At 34.9% G+C, this 23,347-nt stretch overlaps 1 protein-coding gene and 1 pseudogene across 1 annotated transcript in view; one reads left to right on the top strand and one right to left on the bottom strand.

Moving 5' to 3' along the window:
* GNGT1 (G protein subunit gamma transducin 1) overlaps positions 1-23,347 on the bottom strand; it is a 301,365-nt gene that overhangs the window by 31,586 nt on the left and 246,432 nt on the right. The window lies entirely within an intron of this gene.
* Positions 3,199-4,110, top strand: LOC113911301 (annotated as a pseudogene).

Genomic DNA, 23,347 nt, shown 5'->3' with positions numbered 1-23,347 from the left:
AATCATATCAGGTTACTACTCTTAAAACTCTTCAGTGGTTTCCTATTGGATCTTCATGTTAACTGTCAAAGTTCCTAGTGTGCCATTTAAGACTTCTTACAAGTGGACCATGACATTCCTCTCCAGATTTATCTTCCACCATTCCACCATCACCTGTAAGCTACAATTCAGTTTGCACTAAATTATGGTCAATTTCCAAAGAATGTCATACTGCTTTGGTTTTTTGTAATGTAGTTAACAAATTTTGTGTATGAGAACCATCCAGGGAGCCAGGCGTAAGGCAGGCTCCTATGCCCCACGCCCAGGAGTTTTGATTTAGTGGGTTTGAGTTGGCAAAGATGTACATTACAAACAATGACTCCAGATGATTAGGAGGTACACTTGTGTCATACTTTGAGGAACACTATTTTATGCCAGTGTAAGTTTTTTTTTTTCCCTTTGAAATGAATATCGTTCCCTCCTTACTATCCTCTTGATAAGCTGAATCTTCTGGTTGGCACAGCATTCCTTGACCTACCTCAAGCAGATCTGATCATTTGCCCTGTGGGTTTGGCTGTATCTAGTACAGCTTCTCGGATGCACTAATACAGCTCTTAATTATTTTCCTAGGAGTTTTATTGTTAGGGTGTTCAAGTTTTTCATGCAAAATTGATAGATTATATTTCAATTTTAAAATGGGTTATTATACATATTGTATACTGTATAAAAATTAAAAGTATATAAAAGGATAAAAATAAAAATAATCCAGAATTTCAGCACTAGATGTTTATCAACCACGTTTCTGTCTCTTTGAGGTGGAAGTAGCTCAGTCAAGAGGTATAAACATGCTAACGGTCTCAGAATATACTGACCAATTACATCAAAGTTATATCAGCTTATCACCATCTAAGAATCTAAGAATGCATGCACATGCCCAATACATTGGGTTTTAAATGAACAGAAAAACAAATCACTCTTTGTTACAATAAAATGGTATCTCATCATTTTTTTAATTGGTATTTCCAGGATTATTCCTAAGGTTGAACCTTTCAAAATTTTATGTTTTCTTCCATTAAAGGTTAATACTTCCCTTTAAACTTAGCTTAAAATTTTTAACATAAAAATAGAGCTTAAATTTTACAATTTAATCTTAATCGTGAAAAGTTTCAAATGTACAGAAAATTACAGGAAACTAGTATAATCAACCCAGTTTAAAAAACATGATAGGAGTTTGCCAGATCTGTTTCAGGCGCTTTTTCTATTTTAACAGAGCTCAAGACTCAAAATGCACCTTTCTTATTTCTTCTCACTTTCATGAGAAGCAACTGCTCTCCTGATGGAGTGTATACTTTCTGTGCACATTTCAATGCTTGTATTATAAATATAATGACCCATAGCACTACGAAGTATTGTTCTATGTGTTTCAAAGTTACTTATATGGTGTCACACCATGTGTATCCATTGCCATCATGCATTTTTACTATTATGTTTTGGATATACCTTATAAATCCATATTGTTTCATGAATATCTGCTTCATTTATTTTCTAGTATTCCATTACATAAATATAGCACAGTGTGTTCATTTCCCTGTTGATGGCTATTTAGTTTAGTCCCAAACTTTGGTTATTACAATGATATTCATATCCATAGCTCAATGTACATATATATGTATGTGAAAGTGAAATAGCTAAAAACATATTCATTTGACCTACTATATTTTGCCAAATTGCTCTCCAAATATTTGTAGCCAGCAATGTATAAGAATTTCCATTTCTTCAAGTTTTTTTTACAACCTTGTGCATTACTGAAGTCTTTATTGCCATTCATATAAATGAGAAGTTGTACTTCATTACTGTTTTAATTTTTATTTTCTTGATTAGTAATAGGATTGAAAATTATTTTTTTCCACATCTTATTGGCTATTCTTCTGTAAAGAAGAAGAATACCTCTTGACTGAGCTACTGAGCTACTTCCACTTCAAAGAGACAGAAACATGGTTGATAAACATCTAGTGCTGCCTCTTTATACTCCTTTCCCATTTTTCCAGTTTACTCTGTCTTTTATTATTAACATGTATTTTTTATGCATCCTGAGTCAGAATTCCTTGTTATATGATTTATAGATACCTTCTTCTAATTTGTGGAAAAAGTGATGTTATTTGGTATTTCCTCTGCCTGTTGGATTATGATGTTACATTATTGCATGAAGTGTCAGAAAGCTGGGTTAATTTTTTTTTTTAAATTTTTTAAAAGATTTTATTTATTTATTTGAGAGAGAGAGAATGAGAGATAGAGAGCACGAGAGGGGAGAGGGAAGAGGGTCAGAGGGTCAGAGGGTCAGAGGGAGAAACAGACTCCCTGCCGAGGAGGGAGCCCGATGTGGGACTCGATCCCGGGACTCCAGGATCATGACCTGAGCCAAAGGCAGTCGCTTAACCAACTGAGCCACCCAGGCGCCCAGAAAGCTGGGTTAATTTAACACTTTCTCAACTCTTAAATTGATTATGTGACCTCATTACAGGAAAGCAGAGAGTATGATATCTGTGCCAAAGTCCAGGAGATCAGGAAATATTTCCTCAGTAAAACACAGTAACATTTGAACAAAGAGATAAGAAAGGTTTTATGTACAATAAGAAATATATTGAATATAAAAAGCAATATTGGAAGAAATATTGGCTAAGAATTTCTCCCAACTAATTAAAACACATAGGACTATACATTCAAGAACCTCTATATACCCCAAACAGAATACAAAACCAAACAAACAAAACACAACTAGGCACATTAGAGTCAAACTTCTGAAAGCTAAAAACAGACTGACAATCTTTGCATACCTAGAAAAACAGAGATAATACCTCCAAATGAGCATCAAAAAGACTAATGACTGACATTTCAACAGGAACTATGGATGTCAGAAATGAAAGATTAATGAAAGATTAACATTAATGAAAGATTAATGAAAGATTAACATTAAGGCGCTAAAGGAAAACAAAAAAACCCTGCAAACCAATAGTCTATATCCAGCAAAAAATCCTTCAAAATCGAAGGATAAGTAAAGATGTTTACAGTTAAACACAGCTGAGAGAATTTGTTGCCAGCAGATCTGCACTACAAGAAACATTACCGGGAGTTCTGAAGGAAAATGATCCCAGATGGAAGCACATAACTGCAAAATGGGGGAATGAGAGCACTTGAAGATGTAAACATGGAAAACTGTAAATGAGCTCAGAGTGGGACGTGAGCCGTGGTGGGGATGCTGCCCCAGGCTGCAGCAAGCTGTACCAGGAGAAGCTGACCCTGGGGATCACCTGCAGCCTAGAATCTTCCCCAGGTGTGACAGAAGTCACTATCTTAGAAAAGCCACCTGCTGAGTGTCATATGATTTCCTCATAGAAGAAGAAGAAGAACAACAAAAAACAAAACTGTGTGCTACCTGAGAATCTGAAGCATTTTTACCTGATAACAAATGGCTTTCATATGACATGGAGCATGAAACTTGATGAGCACACCATTCCACTGGGCAGCATGGCAATTAACAGCATCTCAAAACCAACTCAACCCAACCAGTCTTCTGTGTATGCACTCCCTAATGCACCAACTCTGCAGACCTGGAAGTTGATGCACTTGGAGCCAGTGAGAACCAGCCAGAGAGGCCTCACTTTGATTCTCCCAGTGTGGTTTTTGAGCTGGATCCTTGCAATCTGAATGGGGAGGTTTGCCTTGTCTACAAAAGAGGAAAACCAGCATTCACGAGACACTGAGATCTGGTTCCTGGACAGGGCGTTATACTGGCATTTTCTCATGGCTACCTTTACCACTTACTCTTGCCTCCTCATCATGCACCTGGGCCTGCCGAAGTGGTAGTATGCCTTCACCAGCTATGGCATTAGCTCACAGGCCAAGCAATGGTTTAACACGCATAAACCTATCACCTACAACCCAAACCCGCTTGCAGAAGAGACCAACACCTTTGTAAACAAGCTGGATCCCAGCAAAGTGTTCAAGAGCAAGAACAAGACCTTGCTCCCTAAAAAGAAAGGGCTTATCCAGCCTGCAGTTGGCCAGAAAGGGCCCTCAGGTCCTCCCTCCACCTCTAAATCCTCCTGCCCCAGAAACCCTGTCCAGAAATGAGCATCCCCACCTCCCACCAGTCCCACAGCGGACGATTTCCATGCACAGATGGCCCAAGCCTCAGATTCTGTGTGTGGCACCACAGGCCTCCCCCTATCTGAGTGAGCCAAGTCCTGGGCCTTTTAGCTCCTTTGGCATTAGCCAGGAGTTCAAGGGCATACTCAGGTGTCCCTTAGAGTCCTCTCCTCAGGCCCTTTCCCTGGAAGCTGTGGAGAGTTTCAGAACTTGTTGAAGTAACTAAATAGATCTGTTAAGAACTTTCCCCTCTTTCCACCCTCAACCCTCTACACCCTTCGGCAGTGATTAGAGAAGTCCCCCAAAGAAAGCACTGGTTTTGAGCCATGAGGCATTAGAACTGTGCTGTTCAACTGGTAACCACCAGCCACATGTGGCTATTTAAACTATATTAAAAATTCAGTTCCTCAATCGCATTAGGTACATTGTGAGTATTCATGTGGCTAGTAGATTCTATATTAGACAACACAGAGATAATGGAACATTTCCATCATCACAGAAAGTTGTGTTGGGCAGCACTGCATTAGAATAATTTCATGCTGCCCTTTTTCTGTTTTTGTTAGAGAATGGGGATACCTTAATTTGATGGGTCATAATGTTCCATGAAAATTCTTGAAGATACAATTGTATATGTTCTTTTTATTTTTATAAGGAATTCTCCCACTCTACTCCTTTTTAGTTTCCTATAGCTTGTTTCCAGTAAAAAAAAAAAAAAACAAAAACCCAGAAAACATTCTGTTTAAAATTATTAACTATTATATCTTATGCATATAAAACCTTATATTTAAAATATATGAAATTGATGGCACCAAAGGTGTTTTGGTTAATGGAATTAAACTATTTTAGTTTCTTGTATGCTTTGGGAACTATTACAACTTACCATGTAGAATTCATATAATGATTTTAAGAGTAATCAATGAAATAACAAAAAAAATATATATTGAGAAAGCTAATAGAGGAAAGAATGAATAAAAAAATGGAACAATGATTAATCCAAAGGAAGGCCAGAAAAGATAAATGAAGAAACAAAGATGAAACAATTAGAAAACCATGGCAAGATGGTTGACTCAAACTCAACCATCTCAGTAATATTAAGTGTAAATTGACTAAGCACTCCAGTTAAAGAGAGAACGGTCAGGTTAGATTAACAAACAAACAAACAAACAAAAAAAACAAATAAAAATTCAAAATTTAACTCAATACTGTTTACAAGAGACATACTTTATATACAGTTACAAATATCTGAAAGAAAAAGGTGAAAATGCATACCATGAAATCAAAAATCAAAATAAAGCTGTTGTAGTCTATCAACAGAAGAGAAAGAAGAGTGACAAGAATTAACAAAGTTTAGGAGGAACATTTCACAATGATAAAAGGTTCAATTTAACCAACAGGAGGAAATAATAATTATAAATGTTTACACATCTATTAAAAAGATTCATACATTGAAGGAAACACAGAGAACTAAAAAGAAATACAAATCTATGATTGTAATTTGATATTTTAAAACTTTTTAGGAAATGAACAAGAAAAAAATTAAAGACATAGGAAATTTAAACAACACAATGAACACTACACCCAACATAATCAGAATAAACATTTTCAAGTGCCTTTGGAATATTTACCAAATGGACCGTTTGCTGATCTATATAGGCAATGTACATAGGTAGATTCCAAAGACTTGGAATCCTATAGAGTAGCTAGAAATGAATACGATTATCGGGAAATATCTAAGGGTTTGGAGATTAAACACACTATTATATAACACATGTCAAAAAAGAAAACACAATGAATTATATTTTAAATTGAATGAAAAAAATCTGACATATCAGAAATTCTGAGATGCATTTAAAATGGCGACCAAAGGGAAATTTTTAGCTCTAAATTAGTATATTAAGAAGAAAGTTTGAAAATCCCATCTACAATCTCAAGAAACTAGAAAATTAACTATAAATTAAACATACTTAAATACTCCTTAAAAAGTAGAAGGAAGTTAATAAAGATAACAGTAATTAAAATTTCAAAAAGCAGACATAATTTTTAAAAAGATTTTATTCATTTATTTGAGAGTGCATATATCGCACAAAGAACCCATATCCAGACTATAAAAAATTTCTAACATATCAATAGGGAAAAAACAATAAAAGAGAAAATGGGACAGAAATATGAACACACTGTATAAAAAAGAATGTACAAATTGCAGATAAACATATGAAAAGGTGATCAACAGAATTAGCCATCAGGAATATATGTGAAAGCCATAATAAACTACTACACACCCACAAGCCTGACTAAAATTCAAAGAACTAACAATATCTGGTGTTGGCAAGGATGTACAGGAAATCAGGCTATCACACATTGTTGAAAGGAGTGTAAATTGATAGAACCATTTTGGGCAATTCTTTGGCAGAATCTACTAATGCTGATGTGTGTACCCATACTACCCAGCAATTATACTTCTATGTGCAACAGAAATATTATTGCATATGTCTATCAAAAGATGTGTAAAAATGGTCATTTTACCTTTATTCATAATAGTAAAAATCTAGAAACATTCCAACTATCCATCAACGTGACAGTGAATAAATAATACCTAGTAATGGAAAAAAAAAAAACCCCACAACTACTGAACACAACAACATAGATAAATCTAGCAGATATAATATTGAGGCAAAAAACATACATATTGTCTAGTTTCATTTATATGATGGTCAAGAATAGGCAAAAATAATCTATTGTGATAAAGGTCAGAAGTGTAGTTATTCTTGGGGTGCCTGGGTGACTCAGTCGTTAAGCGTCTGCCTTCGGCTCGGGTCATGATCCCAGGGTCCTGGGAACGAGCCCTGCCATCAGGCTCCCTGCTCCGCGGGAAGCCTGCTTCTCCCTCTCCCACTCCCCCTGCTTGTGTTCCCTCTCTTGCTGTGTTGTGTCTCTCTTTGTCAAATAAATAAATAAAATTTAAAAAAAAAAGAAGTGTAGTTACTCTTTATTTTGATAAATGTCAGAAGAAAGTGTATTGACCTTAAAAGGAAATGAGGCAGGCTTCTGGGGTGGTGATAATAGTCTATATCTCAGTCTGGATGGTGGTTATGTAGGGGCATAAATAAGTAAAAAATCACTTTTTGTACTTTACTGTATGTCTTATAACTCAGTTTCAAAAAGCATTATGAAAAAATATTTTTAAAAACAGATTCAGAATGGCTAAAATTAACAAGTCAGGAAACGACAGATGTTGGTGAGGAGGCAGAGAAAGGGGAACCCTCCTACACTGTTGGTGGGAATGCAAGCTGATGCAGCCACTCTGGAAAACAGTATGGAGGTTCCTCAAAAAGTTGAAAATAGAGCTACCATACGATCCAGCAATTGTACTACTGGGTATTTACCCCAAAGATACAAATGTAGTATCTGAAGGGGTATGCGCACCCCAATGTTTATAGCAGCAATGTCCACAATAGCCAAACTGTGGAAAGAGCCAAGACATCCATCGACAGAGGAATGGATAAAGAAGATGTGGTATATATATACAACGGAATATTATGCAGCCATCAAAAAAACCCAAAATCTTGCCATTTGCAATGACGTGGATGGAACTAGAGGGTATTATGCTAAGCGAAATAAGTCAATCAGAGAAAGACAAGTATCATATGATCTCACTGATACGAAGAATTCTTAATCTCAGGAAACCAACTGAGGGTTGCTGGAGTGGTGGGGGGGTGGCAGGGATGCAGTGGCTATGTGATAGACATTGGGGAGGGTATGTGCTATGGTGAGTGCTGTGAATTGTGTAAGACTGATGAATCACAGACATGTACCTCTGAAACAAATAATACATTATATGTTTAAAAAAAAAGTTAGTAGGAAGGGAAAAATGAAGGGGGGGAAATCGGAGGGGGAGATAAACCATGAGAGACTATGGACTCTGAGAAAGAAACTGAGGGTTCTAGAGGGGAGGGGGGTGGGGGGATGGGTGAGCCCGGTGATGGGTATTAAAGAGGGCACGTATTGAATGGAGCACTGGGTGTTATACACAAACAACGAATCATGGAACACTACATCAAAAGCTAATGATGTAATGTATGGTGATTCACATAACATAATAAAATAAAATAAAAATAAATAAAAACAGATTCAAATGTGAGATTTGCAAGATGATAAGTTAGAACTGATTCCAAGGGTTTTGTTGTTATTGTTTGGTTTGTTTTTTTTTTTTGGCCTACAATCTGGAAAGATAGCATTATCATTAACTGAGATAGGGAATGGTATGGGTGGAACACATATTATGGGTTAGATTGAAAGTTCAGTGTTGAACATGCTAAGTTTGAGATGCCTATTAGATCTCCAATTCAACGTGTACTTGGTAATAGGGGCCTGGGGTTTAGGAGCAAGCTGTCAATTGGCATATAGATGACATTTTTAGCCTTTAGATTGAATTGCCATCACCAAGGGAATAAGGATAGGTAGCAAATATAAGCAAGGATGGATCTCTGATGTGCCGTCATGTCAAAGAGTGGGAAGAAGGGAAATGTAATACAAGGTAATGGAAAGTGAGAAGGAACCACTAATGAGGAGTGTTATGTCCTAGAAACCAAATAATGAAAATATATCAAGGAGATGAGCATGATTAAGTTCATCAGATGCCATTGATAAGTAAGGTGAGGAATGAGAATTTAATATTAGTTTAGCAATGAGGATACTATTGATGACCTTGGAAAAAGCAGTTCAGGTGACATAGAAGGAATGCAAATCTGAATGGAGTAATTTGAAAGAGAAGGAAAAAGGTGCACTTGGAGACATTCCTGTAGACATGTCTTTCAAGGAGTTGTGATGCAAAGGAGAGTGAGGGAAAAGTTATGCCACTTAGAAGTGGGTTCAAGAATTTTTCTTTTTTTGTATGTTAGGAGAAATGACAGATATTTATATGCTGAGGGGAATGATCTAGTAAAGAGCTGATATAGGAAAGAAAGAAAATTTGAAGCTATATTTTTGGGTAGGCAACAGGAGATGGGATCTAGAGAACAAGTCAGGACATCTGCCTCAGATTGGCTCATGGGTAGTTGATCTGTAGTAACACATAGGAAAGCCAAGTATGTGAGTGCAGATACTTGTAAGTGAGGAAATGTGGTGCTTGGAGTCTGCGGAAGTTCTCTTCCAATTGCTTAATTTGCTCAGTAAGGAAGCATGTCATCAGCTGGAAGTGAGGAAGGGAGAGGAAGTTTAAGTGGTTTCAGGAAAGTAGAGAAGATATGCAATACTCTTTCAGGAGAAGAGGAGGATGAATAGACTTGTGACGTACATATCGATGACCTGATAGCATTGATGGCTCACCTGAAGTGTGTGGTCACGAATATGGTTTTGAATTCTTCTCCAGTTATTACCAGCTCATGGGGTTAACATAAAACAAGAGAAGAGATTAATTTAATCTGGGTTGTGATTTTTTTGTGAAGTTAGCACAATATTGAGAGTTCCACAGGACAGAGTTATGGAACTGAGAGAACAGATGCAGGATATGATTATAATTACTATCTATGAAATTTAAGCTAGATGAAGAAAGAGTGAAAAGTGGTAGGATCAATAGACTCTGTCTATTGTATATCGCTATTAAAATATATTGCTGAGAAGGAAGGTAATAATAAGGATTAGAGCAGAAATAAATGACGTAGAAACTGAACAACAACAACAACAACAACAGAACAGATCAATGAAAGCAGGAGCTGTTTCTTTGGAAGAAAATCAATAAAATTGATAAACCTCTAGCCAGACTTATCAAGAAAAAAAGAGAAAGGACTCAAATAAAATCACAAAAGAGAGAGTAGAAATAACAACCAACACCACACAAATACAATCATAAGAAATTATGAAAAACTATATGCTGGGGCACCTCAGTGGTGAAGTCAGTTGGTTGAGCATCTGACTTTTGGTTTCTGCCCAGGTTGTGATCTCATAGTTGTGAGATCAAGCCCAGAGTCAGGCTCAGCTTGGAGTCTGCTTGAGATTCTCTCTCTCTCCTTCTCCCTCTGCCCCTCCTGCTCATGCTCTCTCTCAAATAAATAAATCTTAAAAAAAAAAAAAAAGAAAAACCATATGCCAACAAATTAGACAACTTAGAAGAAATGGATAAGTTCCTATAAAAATAGAATCTATCAAAATTGAAACAGGAAGAAATAGAAAATTTGAACAGAACCAATAACCAGCAAAGAAATTGAGTCAGTAATCAAGAAACTCCCAAAAAACAAAAGTCCAGGATCAGATGGTTTTACAGGTTAATTCTACCAAACATTTAGAGAAGAGTTAATACCTACTCTTCTCAAACTATTCCAAAAATAAGAAAAGGAAGGAAAACTTCCAAATTTATTCTATGAGGACAGCATTACCTTGATACCAAAACCAGATAAAAACAACACTAAAAAAAAGAGAATTGCAAGTCAATATCTTTGATGAACAAAGATGCAAAAATTCTCAATAAAATATTGGCAAACCGAATTCAACAATATATTTTAAAAAATCATTCACCACAATCAAGTGGGATTTATTCCTAAGGTTGCCAGGGTGGTTCAATATTTGCAAATCAATGTGATACATCACATTAATAAGAGAAAGGTTAAGAATCATATGATCATTTCAGTTAGATGCAGAAAAAGCATTTGACAAAGCGTAACATCCATTCATGATAAAAACTCACAATAAAGTAGGTTAAGAGGTAACATACCTCAACACAATAAAGGCCATCTGTGAAAACCCACAGCTAACATCATCTTTAGTGGAACTGAGAACTTTTCCCATAAGGTCTAGAACAAGACAGGGATATCTACTCTCACCACTTTTATTCCACACGGTACTAGAAGTCCTAGCCATAGCAATCAAACAACAAAAAGAAATAAAAGGCGTCCAAATTGGTAAGAAAGAAGTAAAACTTTCACTATTTGCAGATGACATGATACTGTATATAGGAAACCCAAAAGACTCCACCAAAAACTGCTAGAACTGGTAAACGAATTCAGTAAAGTCACAGGATACAAAAATCAATGTACAGAAATCTATTGCATTTCTATACAACAATATTGAAACAGCAGAAAGAGAAATTAAGAAAACAATCCTATTTACAATTGCACCCAAAATAATAATATACCTAGGAATAAACTTAACCAAAGAGGTGAAAGACCTGTATTCTGAAACTAGAGAACACTGATGAAAGAAACTGAAGACAACTCAGAGAAATAGACATTCCATGCTCATAGATTAGAAGAACAAATATTGTTAAAATGTCTATACTACCCAAAGCAATCTACACATTTAATGCAATCCCCATCAAAATACCACCAGCATTTTTCAGAGAACAATTCTAAAATTTGCATGGAACCATGAAAGACCCCAAATAGCCAAAGCAACCCTGAAAAAGAAAAGCAAAGCTGGAGGAATCACAGTTCTGGACTTCAAGTTATATTACAAAGCTGGAGTGATCAAAACAGTGTGGTACTGGCACAAAAAGAGACACACAGATCAATAGAACAGAATATAAAATCCAGAAATAAACCCACAATTATGTGGTCGATTAATATTTGACAAAGCAGGAAAGAATATACAATGGGAAAAGACAGTCTCTTCAATAAACAGTGTTGGGAAAACTGGACAGCAAGATGCAAAAGAATGAAATCAGACCACTTTCTTAAACCATATACAAAAATAATTTGAAAAAATTCAAGATGGGTTAAAGACCTAAATGTGAGATCCAAAACCATAAAAATTCTAGAAGAGTACACGGGCAGTAACTTCTTTGACAGCAGCTATAGCAACTTCTTTCTAGATAGGTCTCCTGAGGCAAGGAGAACAAAAGCAAAAATGAACTACTGAAGCTTCATCAAAATAGAAAGCTTCTGCACAGTGAAGGAAACAATCAACAAAACTAAAAGACAACCGAAGGAATGGGAGAAGATATTTGCAAATGACATATCCAATAAAGGGTTAGTATCCAAAATATATAAGGAATTTCTAAAGCTCAACAAAAAACAAAATAATCCAATTAAAAATGGGCAGAACAGACATTTCTCCAAAGGAGACACACGATGGCCAAGAGACACATGAAAAGATGTTCATCATCACTTATCAGGGAAATGCAAATCAAAACTACAACGAGATGCCCCCCTCACACCTGTCAGAATGACTAAAATCAACAACACAAGAAACAACAGGTGTTGGCAAGGATGTGGAGAGAAAGGAACCCTCATACAGTGTTGGTGGGCGTGCAAACCGGGCAGCCATTCTGGAGAACAGTATGAAGATTCCTCAAAAAAGTAAAAATAGATCTACCTTATGATGCAACAATTGCATCACTGGGTATTTACCAAAAGAATATAAGAACACTAATTCAAAGGGATACGTGCACTCCGATGTTTATAGCAGCATTATTTACAATAGCCAAATTATGGAAGCAGCCCAAGTGTTCATCACTAGACGAATCGATAAAGAAGATGTGGTATATATATATACCACATATATCTATTCATATATATATATACATATATGTGTGTGTGTATATCTTCTTTATCCATTCGTGTGTGTGTATACACATGCAATGGAATAATATTAAGTCATCAAAAAGAATGAAATCTTGCCATTTACAACTACATGGATGGAGTTAGAGTATAATGCTAAGCAAAATAAGTCACAGAAAGACAAATACCACATGATTTCACTAATATGTAGAATTTAAGAAACAAAACAAATGAATAAAGGGGAAAAGAGAGAGAGATGGAGAGACAAATTAAAAAAAAACCAATTCTTAATTATAGAGAACTGATGGTTACCAGAGGGGGAGGTGGGTGGGGGGCTGGGTTAAATAGGTAATGGGGATTAAGGAATGTACTTGTGATGAGCACGGGGTGATATATGGAATCACTATATTGTACACATAAAACCAAAATAACACTGTAAGTTAACTGGAATTAAAATAAAAGCTTAAAAAAAGAAATATATTGCTGATATTTTCCCCTGACAGTCTTTTTGCCTGAAGCCCCAGAGGGTTTTTCTTTAATTTTAGAGCCTATTAATTTTACCAGATAATGTATCATAATTGACCAAAATTTAAATTTCATAGTTGTTTTTCTTCTTGTGACATATATTTATACACACCCTCTACTTGCTTTGCTTATTTTCTGTATCTAGAATTTTTCTTTTGAATACTCTTCTCTCTTTCCCTCTCTCCTATTTTGTGTATGTTTCTCTTGGCTCTTTTCATTCCTTATTCAAATGTTCCTTATTTTACTGCCGGAGCTATTTTCTGTTGAACAGTTTGTAATTGCCTTTATTTCTAAAATGATTTTTTTTCCATTTCTTTCCTGAGTTTGGCCAATTCTATTTTTTCCAACTTTCTACATTTTGTCATTTCTCTTTCTTTTTCTTATTCATGTCATTTCTTATTCTTTATTTCTAAGTCTTTGTTTTTACGGTGTGTTCTCTTATCTGCCATTCCTACTTTAGTATTATGGACTTCATATTTGAGTGCTGGGTTATAATTTTTCTCTGCTACATTTTTAGGAATATTTTCATCCAATGAAAAAATTGCATCTTCCTTTCTTTTTATTATAGCTTAATGAGGATGTTGTCTGACTTTCTGACCACTTTTTAAATGTCTTGGATTTTCCTAAGTCAGCCACAAGCCGCATCCCCGAAGAGAACTATGAGGGGTTTGGGTGCTTACTAGGTTTCTTAGTTCAAGAACATACTCTTCTGTTGGTACTCAGAAGTATAAAGTCTTCAGTAAATGGGGCCCTTTTTGCATGATGGTGTGTCTTCTACTTTCTGTGACTCTTTTACTTTATGTGAGACTCTTGCTTTCCATCGTTTTCTTCCTTCTTCCATTCACTGTCAGATCTTCAAAGGAGATCTAACTTGGGCTGTCACACTTCCACCCTAAGCACCGCCTTCCCAAGATTGCCACCTCTGGTTCTGCAACTTCTTATCTCTTCTCTCTCCCAACTCCTTCGATGGCTCTGGCTTTGATCCATGGGGCCTCGGACTCCCATTGAGGTAAAGCCCTCTTTTTTGGAGCATAACATTATCATATTTCACCAACTACAGGACCCTACTACACTCTTTTCCTGCATAATCTTCACATTATTTCCCTGGTTACATGTAAATGAACATTTGTGTGTTCCCTTTCTCTTTGTTTTGCTCTACATGTGAGTTGTGGGTGGTTTTATTAGATCTCTTTATGGATCTGTACAGTCTTTGAAGGGTGTGTGGAGGGATTACTATTTAAGTATCCAGAATTATCCTAGGGAGATATGAAGTCCAAAACATTATGCTAAAACTAAAATAATATTTTAAGTTTTAAAAACCATAGATTATTTTCCTTTTCTTTTTTAAACCTACTTTTTTATATTCATATCTCTTAATGCTTACAGAATATAAATTATATGTTGACACTACCATCAGAGCCTAAGATCCTTAACCCATGAATGCATTTGTAACTTTAGCTTGTTTAGCATTTGATGCTAATAGATTCTTCAGCAAAGACAGAAACTGATGTAGTCTTAGACTAGAGTTTTGCATTAGAGGCCAGCAGTTCCCCTCTGAGACTAAAATGGAGGTTAATCTTTTATTAATCTTACATGTTTTGCTTAGACAATTCTTTTGATATTTGATACTGAAGAGGTCTGCCCTTTGTTCTTAGCCATCCCCTTCTGGAAATTTTTCATCTGAATCACAGCACTATAATTCTCATGACAAATTGATATTCTGCATTATGTTTTAAAGTTAATCTTTTCAGGTAACTTTTACTTGTAAAACACATTGTTTTTTACAAGAATAAAAAAATAGTGGAGTTGTTCAGCTGTAATTTTTAATATATTCTTAGGTCTTTTATATTCCTTGAATTTACTGGCGCTAGATGAATGATGGTATATCACCAGTTTAATTATTACCTGCTAAAAACGAACTTTTGTTTCAAATATAGTCTACAATTTTAAGTGAACAACCAAAGCTATTTACAACTTTTTAATATTGCTGTCTATAATAAAATGTGGTAAAATGTTATTTTTTAAAATCAACCTTTTGTGTGTAAATGTCACTTCTCATAACTAATAACCAAGGCTAGCTTAATATTAAGTGTTATGCTTCAAGGAGACAATTACCTTTAAAATCAGGATATTTCTAAGTTGAGCCAATAGTCCTAAGATATATAAAAACATTTATCTACTAAAGGCCAGGTATTTGCCCTTCTTAAAAAACAAATTGTTATTTCTTGACTTTCTTTTCTAAGGATTTATATAAATTTTTATAATAATATCACAGTGTTTTATTTCTTTTTAAAAGTATTTTTTTCACTATTTGGATACATTTGTTCTTTAAGTTAATTTTAGAATCTGTTTTTCATGTTAAAAATAATCCCATACCATTAAGTGGATTTGTATAATATATATATAACATAAAGGATACAGTTAGGGTCATATTTCCATCTTCTTTATTTTATCAAATTGCATTATGATGTTTTTCTAGATCCTACCATCAAGACAGGTGGAAGGTCTAGTACCAATCTACGAAAATTCTTTCCCTTAACTTGGGATAATTTAAGATTATTGGGAGCTGACAAGCTTCTTCAGTCGCAAATGATAGCTCTAGACATTCAACGTTAGAAGTCACTAGTTATACAGATATTCAACACGTAAATATGATATTTTTCTCCTTTGATGCTTTGCTATGACAAATTATCTAATAGCTATATCAATATAGGTTTATTTATAAATTCTAAAACATAAGCCTTATATGAATATTAAAACTTAAATGTAGTGCTGAATTCAATTTGATAATTTTTTTAAGATTTTATTTATTTATTTGACAGAGAGAGAGAAAACAAGCAGGGGAGCAGCACAGAGAGAGAGAGGGAGAAGAGGCTCCCTGGAGCTTGAGGTGGGGCTCGATCCCAGGACTCTGGGATCATGACCTGAGCTGAAGGCAGATGATTAACCAACTGGGCCACCCAAGCACCCCAATTTGATAATTTTTATAAAAACTTGGTCTAAATCCTGTTTTTCTCTAATGCTCTGTCATATTTTGGAATTAATGTTATGCCAGACCAAAAAAAATATTCTAAAATATTCTATCATTTTTCTATGTGATGGTTTTTTTAATCATAAGGTTTACTTATTTGTTTTTTTGAGAATTTTAATAACTCATACCTTAAATTGTCTGAGCCTAGCACTCTGTTAAAGGAAGTTCTTTAACTTTTTCTATTTTATTTATGAATTATAATTTATTCAGGCTTTCTGCATCTTCTTGGGTTGATTTTGGTAATCAAAATTTTCCTGTAAAGTAATTGATGGAAGCTTTCAAAGTTTTTAACATTAAATTTTATATTATCTATTTTTAAGAGTGAATTTCATTATTTTATCTTTAATTAGGGTTTTGCCCACCTTATTAGACTTTTAAGTGAACAAATTTTCGATTAAAATTATTATACTTTAATATCCAAATAAATTAATTCTTGGTTCATACTTATTTATTTCACCACCTTGCTTTTGTTAGTATGTAGTTTTTTTTTTTCCTTAGTTGAAATGGCTTCATATGGAAGATTTGAAATGTAATAAGAAATGAACTGAAAAAGCAGAAATCTGTGGTTAGTTCAAAGAAGCTCATGCAAAAAAACCAATACTAATTTTAGGAGGGGTTAAAATATAATAGAATTAAATTGAAAAATTTTATATAAATAGAAAAGCTGACCACAGTAAGAGTATTCTAGAAAAGTAAAGTAATTTACTGATACTTGATTTTTTTAGGTTAAATAAGATTACTAAAAAATAAAAATATAGTGTGTGGTTTCCAAATCATCAAAGAGAAAAAAATGTAATTGAAACATAATTCAAATGAGAGCAAGAAAAGAGCAAAAAAGAGTCAAAAGATACAAGATCCAGGAAAAATAAATAGCATAATAAAGGCTTATAGAAACACATTTAATGGTGATTACATTAAATGCACTTGAAATTATCTTCCTGAAATAAATAATAGATTCTAGCTCTTTGCTATTCAACAGAGACAAATCTAAAACATAATTAAATAGAAAGATTGACTAAAAGACTTGAAATATATGCCAGGCAGATACCAACCAAAAAAGGTACATCTTTAGTTAGTGTATCTTTTTAGTATGTAAGGCCAAAATTCCATCTAATATTCAAATTTTTAAAATAAATTTAGCAGGAAAATGGAACTAAACTTCTGTGCACCTAAGAACAGATTATATTTACAGCAAAACTGAAAAACTTAACAGAATTATAAGGATAAATGAACAAATACACCACCATAGGGGGAAATCTTGATGCACTTCTCTCAATAATTGCTAGATCAAGACAGAAAAAAAAATCACTAAGGCTATGTAGTAAACAACTCAAAGTTAATACAATTTGCATCCAATGGACATAAGGAACACTGTCCCCAAAACTGCAGAATACACATCCCATTAAAGTAGGGGTCACCAAACTTTCTCTACAAAGGGCCAGAGGGTAAATATTTTAGGCTTTGCAGGACATACAGTTTCTACCACAACTGCTCAACTCTACCACTGTAGTATAAAAACAACCATAGACAACATATAAATAGATGAGTTTGGTTGTATTCCAATAAACCTTGATTTACAGAAACAAATGGCTGGCTGGATTTAGCTTGTGTGCCATAGTTTGCTGATCCCTGTTCTAAAGCATACATGGAACATCAATGAATATTAGCACCTAATCAAAACAAGACTTAACCAATTTTAAGTATTGATATCATATAAAGAACATTCTTTGAAAAACACAGTTAAGTTAGTTGTCAGCAATAAAAAGATAACTAGAAAATCACTTTTGTTTGGAAATTTAGGAAAACACTCATGGGTCAGAAAGAAATCACTGTAAATTAGAAAATATTTTGAAATGAATAGTGATGAAAATATTACCTATCAAAATGTATAGAAGGCAACCAAGAAGTACTTAGGAAAAAAGTTTAGTATTGAATGCATATATTAGAAAATATGAAAGGCTGAACTTAATAAGTTGAGCATCCAAGTTAAGAATTGAGGACTGGTGCCAAAGTAATCTTGAGAAAGAAAAACAAAGCTGGAGGTATCACAATTCCAGATTCCAAGATATACTACAAAGATAGAGTAATTAAAATCGTATGGTACTAGCACAATGGGTCAGGATCAATGCAACAGGACAGAGAGCAGAGAAGAAACCCCACACTTATATGGTTAATTAATCTATGACAAAGGAAGTAAGAATATACAATAGGGAAAAGACAATCTTCAATAAATGGTGTTGGGAAAACTGGACAGCCACATGCAAAAGAATGAAACTGGACCTATTTCTTATACTATACACAAAAATAAACTCAAAATGGATTAAGGACCTAAATGTAAGACTTGAAACCATAAAGCTCCTTAAAGAAAGCATAGGCAGTAATCTCTTGGACATTGGCCTTAAAAACATTCTTCTGTGTATATCTTCTCAGGCAAGGGAAACAAAAGCAAAAATAAACTACTGGGACTTCGGGATTATACCAAAATAAAAAGCTTTTGAACAGTGAAGGAAACCATCAACAAAACAAAAAGGCAATCTATTGAGTGAATGAAGATATTTGCAAATAATATATGTGATAAGGGGCTAATATCCAAAATATATAAAGAACTTCTACAACTCAACACCAAAAAAAATAATCCAATTAAAAATAGGCAAAGGAAAAAAACAGGCAAAGGACCTGAATAAACATTTTTCTAAAGAAAAAGGCAGGCTGTCAACAAACATGTGAAAAGATGCTCAAGATCACTCATCATCCGGGAAATACAAATCAAAACCACAATGAGGTATCACCTCATACCTGTCAGAATGGCTAAAAAAATAAAATAAAATAAAATAACAAGTGTTGATGAGAATGTGGGGAAAAAAAGAAACGCTCGTGCACTGTTGGTGGGAATACGAACTGGTGCAACCACTGTGGAAAATAGTACAGAGGAGCCTCAAAAAATTAAAATAAAATGCTGTATGACCCAGCAATTCCACTATTGCATATCTACCCAAAGAAAATAAAAACACTGATTTGAAAAAGATATATGCACCCCCATGTTTACTGCAGCATTATTTGCAATATCCAAGATATGAAAGCAATGTAATGGATAGATGAATGAATAAAGAAGATGTGGTATACATATACAATGTGATATTACTCAACCATAAAAAGAATGAGATCATGCCACTTGCCACAATACAGAGGGACCTAGGAAATATTGTGCTAAGTGAAATAAGTCAGACGAGAAACACAAATGCCATCTGATTTCATTTATATGTGGAATCTAAAAAACAAGCTAAATGAACAAACAAACACAGAAACAGACCCCAAAATACAGAGAACTGGTGTTTTCCAGAGTGGAGGCAGCTAAGGAGATGGGTGAAGTAGGTGAAAGGGATTAAGAGATGCAAACTTCCAGTTATAGAATGGGTAAGTCATGGGGATAAAGGTGTAGTATGGGAAATATAGTCAATAATATTCCAACATGTTTGTGTGGTGACAGATGGTGCTTGCACTTATCATGGCGAGCATAACTTAACGTATGGAGTTGTCAAATCACTATGTCATGCACCTGACACTAATATAGCATTGTAAACTCTACTTCTATAAAAAGTAATTTTAAAAAAGGATTGGATTGTCAAATAAGACTGACACAAATAAGAGATCAAACTTTATCAATAATATCAAGGATGCAAATAATCAAAAAGCATAGTCAATCTGTGGAGAAGTCTAACACTTCTAGCTGGACATTCTCAGGTCTTTTTTCAAAACTATCTTGGAAATTCTCTGACCCTGAGCACCCATACTGAAGGAGCTTCTTAGGTCATAAACCATCTCTGCTTTATACTCAGATAGTTATAGTTTACATGATATTTTTCAGGCAATCATATCCTATAAATCTATAGATTCCAGGTTCTTTTAAGCATTTATAAATGGCCAGGCACACCCTGCTAAAAGCCTTTCATAACAAGGCCTCTCCTTCTACAAAACCATTTTGTCTGTTTGCTATGAAGACTGTCACTGCTATGTTTACAAGGAGATTAAATTAGGGCGTTTGCCTTCTTTCTTTTCCAGGGCATCTCCTCCTCTGGCCAGGAGAGCAAACGCTTTGCAGACCTGCTGTTTTTACCATTTATTTCCCAAGACACCAGTCAGAACAATGCAATAAGGTTAAAAACAAACCCAAACCCCCAAAACTCAAGAAGTGGAAAACCATAGAAGGATTAATGGTGTAGAAACAAAGGTAAATGGACAAATAAATAATGCCAAACAGACAGACCCTGGTTAATTGAAAAAAATCAATAAAACTGATAAAACTTCTGGCAAGATTAACAAAATAAAAACAAAGAAACAAGACAAAAACAAGCACTGTCAAAAGACATAAGTACAGATATGAATACAGGTTATAAGGATAATAAGAGCCTATTTGCTACCGTTTTTATGCCAATATATCCGAAATCTTAAATTGAAAGGACACAGTTCTAGAGGAGAATCTTTAACCATGCAAGTAATAAAAAACATGAGGAAAAGGATTGATTGGAGCTCTGAATGTTATTAACTGAGAATTTAAGACTGAAAAGTGAGAATAAGGGTAACAGAATGGAATGACTCTTATAATATGTCCAGTCAATGTAGAAATGAAACGACTAACAAAAATCAGGAGGCAAAGGAAAGAGAAGGTGGAAAATGGAATCAGCTGTGATAGCAAGACTCAAAGGACAACACTTACAGCTGAGAAATCAAGTAGTTGGACTAGTAACATATTCACAAATATAAACATGATTAAGATCATACTGTTGAGTAAAATTATGCAATTAAATTACCAGTGGAGGGTAAAAGATATGAGTTAATTTCCTTGTAGCTCTTAGTAGGGAACAGATAGTTAAGGACTAAAGAAGGAGGGAAATGAAGGCATTTTATAAAAGTAAAATTGCAAGTACCTGGTAGAAAAGAAATACAAAGAAATTCCAGACGGCTGAAATAAAAAGTAAAGAAGACAGAACACCTAGTGAAAGATACAAATTTAAAAAATAGAATAGACTTCTGGCTTCCAGTCTGATTTTTATAGAGCTTGAAAGTTGTCATTTTGTCCTCCCAACACCAAAAACAAACAAATCCAAAGCAACAACTCTTCTTAGATTCGTTAGATAATTGATGTCACAGGGAAAACTGCCACCCCCCAAAATAAACAGGAAGGTGAATACAGAGAATCACGGCTTACCAGGAGCAGAGAGGCCCAGGAGCAGAAGCTCACAACGCACGCCAGAAACTGGTAGGATGTAAATTGACTAATTGCTGGAGACTGAACATGAGCTAGTTTGAGAGATTAAAAACCCCTGGGGGCCCAGCCTTACAAAGTTAAATGTAGTTTTACAATATGATCCAGCATTCATGCTCCTAGGAGTTTACCCAATGAGTTGAAAACTTAGGTCAAAACAAAAACCTACACACAAATCTTTATAGGATCTTCATTTATATTTGCTAAAAATTGGAAGCTACCAAGATGTCCTTCAATAAGTGAATGGATAAACAAACTATGGTTCCATTCCATAGAACGGAATATTATTAGCAATAAAAAGAAATGAGCTATCAAACCACTAAGAGATATAGAGGAACATTTAATGCATATTGCTAAGTGAAAGAAGCCATTCTGAAAAGGCTATATCCTGTATGATTCTAATTATGTGACATTCTGGAAAAGACAAAACTATTAGAGACAATAAAAGAATCAGTGGCTGTCAGGAGTTTGAGGGGTGAGAGAGAGAGGAATAAATAGGTAGAGCGCAGTGGATTTTTAGGGCAGTGAAACTATTTTGTATGATATTCTATTGGTGGATAGATAACATTATATATTTGTCAAAACCCTTCATGAAGAGTGAACCCTAGTGCAAACTTCAGACTTTAGTTAATAATAATAATAACCAATTTTAGTTAATCAGTTGCATCAAATATACCACACTAATGGAAAATGTTAATAATAGAGGAAATTATGTGCAGAAGAGGGAATATACAGGAACTCACCATATTGTCTGTTCAATATTTCTATAAAACTAAAACTTGTGAAAAATAAAGTCAATTAATTAAAAAAATAGACTAAACAACGTAACACACTATAAAAGGACTCAAACATACCTGTCACATCAGTGAAGGTAACTTGATTTAAATCACATGGATTAAAAACTACGCTTAAATAAGACAAAGAAGGACAAATACAATGTTAAGGGATATGACTCATAACAAAAATATAGCAGTGCACCCATAACAGAGAATCAACCTTCATACAACTGAATGAAAAGAGATGGGGGAGTGGTCATACATGTGAAGCCAGCAAAATACATACACTAGCTCTTTGCTTCAGTTCCAGTCTTCTCCAGCGCTTCCTAACTGGCATTTTCCATGTGACATCTGAAGCTTCTAGAGTTTTTGAGACCATCTTTAGATAAAAAGACAATTTACAAATTCAAAATTCGGTAGGATCATGCTTATTTTGAATGAGAAAAGAAATGACAAGAAGATATTGGAGCCTAGGAAATCCAAATCCCTTTTTACTAAGGTCTTAAGGAAAGTTATGATAAATGCCTATACAGATATGCTTCCTAATCGCACCTTGGCTTCCTTCTCCCTTCAGAACACCTTTAAACTCTCAACGACACCCAATATTCACAGGGCCCAGCACGTGAAAACCTCTGACTCTCACTCTCCATTAGTGGCACAGTTAAGTCTGCCTCTGTCCTGTGACTTATTATTCTCCAATAACAAGTCCACAGGACATGGGGATTCAGAAGTATCTGTTAGCCCCAAGCTTCTCCACGACCATGAATGACTTCATTCTTGACTCTCAGACACCAGTTGTGGCTTCCCCTATGGGTAACCAAGGAAACCTTTTCTTTCAGGAAATTCCTTCCCTCATGTCTAGCTGCTTTGGAAACTTTCATTCCCCACCCCAGTGTTTTGTCTTTTTAGTCTTGGCCTTCAGTTCCAGTTTACAATCCTTGAGTTCCATATGGTTCTAAAGGGATTATAAAGTGGAGGTCTGTTCATTTAAGGAGATGATGGGGAAAATGAGTCCTAAGAGTGAAGTAGCTACAAGATATTGGTCTCAGGTCTTTCCTTCCATTAAAGTTTGACCTTCTCTAAATCTATCTTCTGATTAGGACTATACTGAACTTGTCTTTTTGTTTACCTAGAGTTG

The sequence above is a fragment of the Zalophus californianus genome, chromosome 12 (genome assembly GCF_009762305.2).
Source record: "Zalophus californianus isolate mZalCal1 chromosome 12, mZalCal1.pri.v2, whole genome shotgun sequence".
Taxonomy (NCBI): domain Eukaryota; kingdom Metazoa; phylum Chordata; class Mammalia; order Carnivora; family Otariidae; genus Zalophus; species Zalophus californianus.
This window is presented reverse-complemented; position numbering and strand designations above follow the sequence as displayed.